Below are 6,458 nucleotides of genomic sequence, written 5' to 3' on the forward strand. Positions count from 1 at the left end.
TTTTGAATGCAGTTTTGAATTTGTACTATCACTCATATTTTTTTTTTTTTTTTGGTTTTTAGGACAGGGTTTCTCTGTGTAGCCCTGGCTTTCCTGAAACTCATTGTGTAGACCATGCTGGCCTTGAACTCAGAAATCTGCCTGCCTCCGCCTCAGATAATATACCATAGCCCAGTCCCTTAAAAAGTTAAATGCCAAATCTATGCAACCATTAAGTACCTGATACAACTTTTTATTTTTCCCTTGAAACATTTATAGTCTTCAAACATGAAGCCATTTTTAAATACACAGACAAAATTGTTATGAAATTAATTTTAGCAAATTTTGAGCTAAAATCTATGTTTTTGTGGGAAATAAATTTAAGCAGTATTGAGTGCATCAAGCAACCACTTGGGCAGTGTAAACTTACTATCAGTATGTGCAATGCCTTTCTCACTAATCTCTTTAGTCAATCATCTGAAGGGCAAATACCCTATAATACATGAAGAACATATTATCTTATTAATTTCTGGGGAAATTTTGATGAGCTGTTATTGTACATCCTGGTGATATCATAAGTATAAACTTTGTTAAAAGTTTTCATTTAACTAAATTTAAATTTACTATTAAAAATTTAAATGAATCTAGTCTAGATGAGACAACTGCAAGTTGCTTGCCAGCTAGATAAATAATGTTTTTCCTTCAGGCGAAAAATAAAATTCTCAAATCTATTAAATGTGAAATGTGTCCACTGTTACTCTTGTAAGGATGGATTAGACCCTGGGATAGCTTACAAATGTACTTTAATACTAAATTAAGAACACAGCTTGAAAGAGGAAAATAAGATTAAAACTAGGAGTTTTTCATATCCATTTAGATGTTAATGAGTGATTTCAAAAAGTCCAAGAAAGAAATGTGCAGTAGTAGATTGTTTTCCTCATTACTGTGACAAAATATATGAGCAAAGAAACTGAAAGAAAGAAGGATTCCTTTGGCTTATGGTTTGAGGGAGCATAGTCATCATGGTGGGGACATACGGTAGTAGGAATGGGAGGTGGCGAGTTATGCTGCAGACACATATTGTATCAGGAAACAAAGGAAAATAAGTATGTATCCCACCCAACTCACTTTTATTTTCTTTTGCCCTTTCTATTGCCCAGGACTTCAACCCACAAAGTTGTGTAACCCACTTAGACTAAATAAGACTCTCTCAGAGACACACCCAGAAATGTGCTTTACAAGGGATTCTAACTCCCAACAAGTTGATGAGCAAGACCAACCATTGTACAGGGCTACAGGAGATCAGGGTTCAGAATTCAAGAGACTAAACACAAATGGTTTTGGAGTTTTGGCATCATCTCCCAGCTCCTTATCACATGGCTTGCTCACGAGCCAATGCACAAGTAATTACGAAGAAGCACATATTACAAAATCCATCTTATTTGGGTAAATCCAGCAAAATAACTTTTTTTTTAACCTACATGCAAGTCCCTACTAAAATCAAAGCTTTGGGCTTGAGCTGTATGAGGAAAATGAAACAAAACAAAACAAAACACTCACTGAACATTTAATCTTTTTTCTATTAAAGCTACCTTCCTTCTAAAAACCAAATTTCAAAAACTATAGTCCAATGAGCCAGTATCAGAATAATTTAGACAGTGTATATAGATCATTCACATTTCTGGGACTCAGCTTTAGTGGATTTATAACTTAGATGTAGGGTAAGCCTTAGAATGTGCATTCACAATAAGTTGTGGGTTGTTTCTGTACAAATGAAGTTTGAGAACCAATGACCTGGTAGCATTGAGATGACCCAGGGAACAAAACATACATTCTTAACTAGACTGAGAGAGTGGCCCAAGGGGACTCAGTTATGTGAATATGTAGAATTCTGCTGCTAGCCAGAGCCAACATCAAGGTGTTATTCTGGAACATGTGGCCATATAAATTTCCTCTCTGATCAGTTCTAATTTGTATCTAATGGTGACAAATTCAGTTTGAGACTCTTCAAAAAAAGAGAAATCCTTTTTTCCTAGATGTCAAAAACTAATTTTTTGCAGTTTTTAAAATGATAGTAAAGAGCATTTACTATGTAATTTATTTACTGTCTTGACCTATATTTATATTAATTAGTAATGTTGGCATTTTCATGTTCTGGAGAAACAGAATGCATTCATCCTGCATGTCTGCAACCTCATAACCTTCAAATAAGTCTTCTGTTCTTTCTCCCACAGGTCCTGAAAGCGGCCATTCTATTTTTTCTTTCAATGATGGAGGGAGCATTTTTTAAACTAATAGATGACACCATTTGTGTATGAGATAAAATGACAAAGTGAGATCAAACATCAAAATGAGGCTTTGATTTTAAGATTTATTTTTATTTATTTATTTATTTATTTATTTATTTATTTATTTATTATAAGTACACTGTAGCTGTCTTCAGACACACCAGAAGAGGGTGTCAGATCTCATTATGGGTGGTTGTGAGCCACCATGTGGTTGCTGGGATTTGAACTCATGACCTTCAGAAAAGCAGTCAGTGTTCTTACCTGCTAAGCTATCTTACCAGTCCCGAGGCTTTGATTTTAAAAACCCAATTGTTAAACAGAAAGAAGGAAGGCGGTGAAGGCATGAGCAGAGGAAGGTCTCAGAGTTCTGGCTGGGGATGGTGGGTGCCCAGCTGGCATGTTCCCTACAACCAGAAGATCTGTAATATGTCACTATCAGCCAGGCAGTGGTGGCACACTCCTTTAATCCCAGCACTTGGGAGGCAGAGGCAGGTGGATTTCTGAGTTCGAGGCCAGCCTGGTCTACAGAGTGAGTTCTAAGACAGCCAGGGCTATACAGAGAAACCCTGTTTCGACCAAAAAACTAAGTTTTTATATATATACACACACACATATATATATATATATATATATGTACATATATATATGTATATATCTCACTATATATATATCACTATCAGATAGAAGACTCTTGTCCCAATATTTGTGGAGCAAATAAGATGACCAAAGTCGACCAAGGGAAAGATGTCGGGGATTACAAAACAAGGCAACAACAATAAAAAGATAAACTATATATCACAATGTTTTGAGTAACTGATACATGCTCATAGCAATGAAAAACTCAATTTTTCTTATTTATATTCCCAATTAATAATATCTGTGCTTTGGAGTCAAGGGTAGTAATATACAATTTATAACTCGAGAGCTATTAGGAAGTGGCTGCAGTGGTTGTAGATGACTAATGTCTAGGCAGTTTGTCTCCTTGTTCTTACTGTAAGATTCAGAGAGCCAAGTCTTACATCCAGGATGTCGTCCCACTCACAAAGACACAAGATGGAGATCGATGCAATAAGAGGTGCTAATGATCCAGTATACTGGGTTGTTCTGCAACTGGGGCAAAGGCAACCATGAGGAACATGAGCACACAGTCTTTATACCCTTCCAGAACATATGTTTACAGCATGAGTTGGTTATCTCACATTGGTGGAGCCCATTGTCTTTTGAGTTCATTGAACTTTGTGCCCCAGGTGAGAAGGAGATACCGGGGAGAGATCCACCCCCTACTGAGGACGTTTCCTAGAACCAAGCATTACTCTCTGCAATTAAGGCATCTCCTGGGGACGGATGTTTGTTCAGTAAACCCTTTTGAGGCTCCCTGACTTTAAGCCTAATGGACATTCCTGGCTTCCCAGTATTTTTATGAGGTGTCCCTGTTTGCTCAATTGTTATATTATCAAAACAGCCTGCAAGGTGGTCTCTGTGATTCCCATCTGTTTTGGCTGTCTAGTCAATGATGTATGTGTATCTCCACAGTAACCAGAGGGATAGAGGTGAGAAGGGTGAACAATGGGGAAGAGAATAGAGGCAAGCCTCTGCTCTGTTTTAAGTGATCAGAGTTTTAAAACCATAGTCAAGTCCTGTAGGTGATATATTCACACTCTGCATATGGCTTTAAATATTATGCTTTATTAATTTTTTACACAATCATTTTATATGTTCTTAAATGTAAAAAGAAAACAACCAATCTTACATATGGCGTGAGACACTGGATCTGAAGCTGTAGCAGGATCCAACCTTTTTCTCGATTTCTTCTGGATCTACTTCCTTTGGGTTGGTTCCATCCTTGGGCAGTGTCTGTTCATTATCAAGGGATCATCCACATCAGGTTAAGCAGACTTTCTTCCTCTTACATTTAACCCTCATGCTGAAAGAAAATACACTCTCAGAAGTTCCAACAGGAATACAGAGATAAAGTGTAGAGCAGAGACTGAAGGAAAGGCCACCCAGAGACTGTCCCACCTGGGGATCCATCCCATATACAGTTAACAAACCCAGAAACTATTGTGGATGCCAAGAGTGCATGCTGAAAAGAACCTGATATGGCTATCTCCTGAGAGACCCTGCCAGAGCCTTACAAATACAGAGGCAGATGTTCACAACCAACCATTGGACTGAGCACAGGCTCCCCAATAGAGGAGTTAGAGAAAGGACTGAAGGAATTGAAGGGTTTTACAACCTCATAAGAAAAACAATATCAACCAACCAGATCCACCCCCATCCCCACCCCCCAGCTAAGCCATTAACAAAGGCGTACACATGGCTCCAGCTGCATATGTAGCAGCCTTGTCATGCATCAATGGAGGAGAGGTTCTTGGTCCTATGATGGCTCGATAGATGCCCCAGCTTAGGGGAATCGAGGGTGTGGAGGTGAGAGTGGGTGGGTGGGTGAAGGAACACCCTCATAGAAGATGTGATAGGGTGTTTGTGGGAGGGAGGGAAACCAGGAAAGGAGATAACATTTGATGTGTAAATAAAGAAAATATCCAATAAAAAACGATGTTCCAACAGGTCATAGGTTTTGACTGAATTCTACATACATATGACCAAGCCAGCACTAGTGATATAAAGAATACTTACTGAGTTACATGCTTCACTGTTCGAGTCAAAGGCTTAGAAAGGACTACAGCAGGTATCCAGAACAGGAAAAAAAAAATACCTTCCAGTGAAGAAGACTGAATTCTTCAGCTAGTCCTAATTACCAACAATCCAGCTTCTTCCAGCTTCTGCTCTTATAGCTTTCATAGATTGAAGATGCTACATGACTTTGCTTCCAGAGTAGGAAACGTTACTGTCTTCTGTATCCTAAACTTCATCACTGATTCCCAGAAGAGAGGTTTACTGCAAAAGATAAGAAACCTTTACTCCTAGAAATCCAAACTTTCAGAGCCCCTCTCAGCCCATAACAAATCACACCAGAGTTCCTCAGGCAATTAAAGATGGCTGACATGATCAGAGAGCAGACCAATTTAGAATTAAGAGTTAGGTGTCAACTGTGAGTCATCATTCTTCAAGAAAATGAACTGGTCACATTTGAGGGCAATAGAGAGCAACTCATCTAAAGTTGACTGACTGACATAAATAGAATTTTATAAACTAATTACATTTCAGGAAAAGCAAAGATGATGGGACATTAGAATGTCTGGAGGACACATTAGAACACCATCATTTCCTGGGTTTTCTTCTCTTCTTCAAATTCTGACAGAATTCTCCATTAGAGGAGGTCTGCCTTTTCTTTTTTTTATTAGATATTTTCTTTATTTTATTTACATGTCATATGATTTCTTCTTTCCCAGTTTCCCCTCCAAAAAAAACCAAAAAACCCAACAAGAACAAACCCCTGTTGCCTCCCCCCTCCCCCTGCTTGCCACTCCACCCTCTCCTGCACTGGGGCACAGAACCTTCAAGGTCAGCCTTTTCTAGACTCACATCTGTAGTCTTTACAGTGACCAGAAAGGAGAAGGGCTCCTGTTGGAAAACCTCACCCTTAAGCTCACCTTCAGTAGTCTAGCGACAACAGGCCACATCTTTATTGGCCACCAAGATGTGACACATTTCCACCGTTACCAGGACTTGCATATTCTCCCTAGCTGCATGTGTTATACACCCTTATTAAAAAGCCAGTTTCTTCTCTTCCTGTTCTCTTTCCCTTCCATCTTCCCTCAGAGGCAAGCTTTACATAAACTCCCACATTCCAATAAACCTCTCATGTGGATCCATTGCATGGTGTAGCTTTGGGTCATCCCTTGGCCCTAATCTCCCAAGGTACCTCTACCACTTAAATACTAATGGCTTCCCTTTCTATCTTCAACAGAAGAAGAAAGTCCTTGGCAGGACTCTGCCATGGGTGGCTCACTTGCCTCTTGTAACAATCACTGTGACCAGGAATGGGTGATGGAGCTGAGACAGTCTAAAGTGCCATGACAATCACCAAGGCCAAAGAGGCTGCTTCTGCTGGAGGTGAAGACAAGAGAGTTCTAAACGACAGAAAAGTAGAGATCCAGAAAACGCCTCCTGTTCCCATCCAGATACTGAAGATATGGACATCAAAGATTAGGGGAAGCCGGGTGGTGGTGGTGCACGCCTTTAATCCCAGCACTTGGGAGGCCAGCCTGGTCTACAGAGTGAGTTCCA

This window comes from Mastomys coucha, unplaced genomic scaffold (genome assembly GCF_008632895.1).
Source record: "Mastomys coucha isolate ucsf_1 unplaced genomic scaffold, UCSF_Mcou_1 pScaffold6, whole genome shotgun sequence".
In the NCBI taxonomy this organism is placed as follows: Eukaryota; Metazoa; Chordata; class Mammalia; order Rodentia; family Muridae; genus Mastomys; species Mastomys coucha.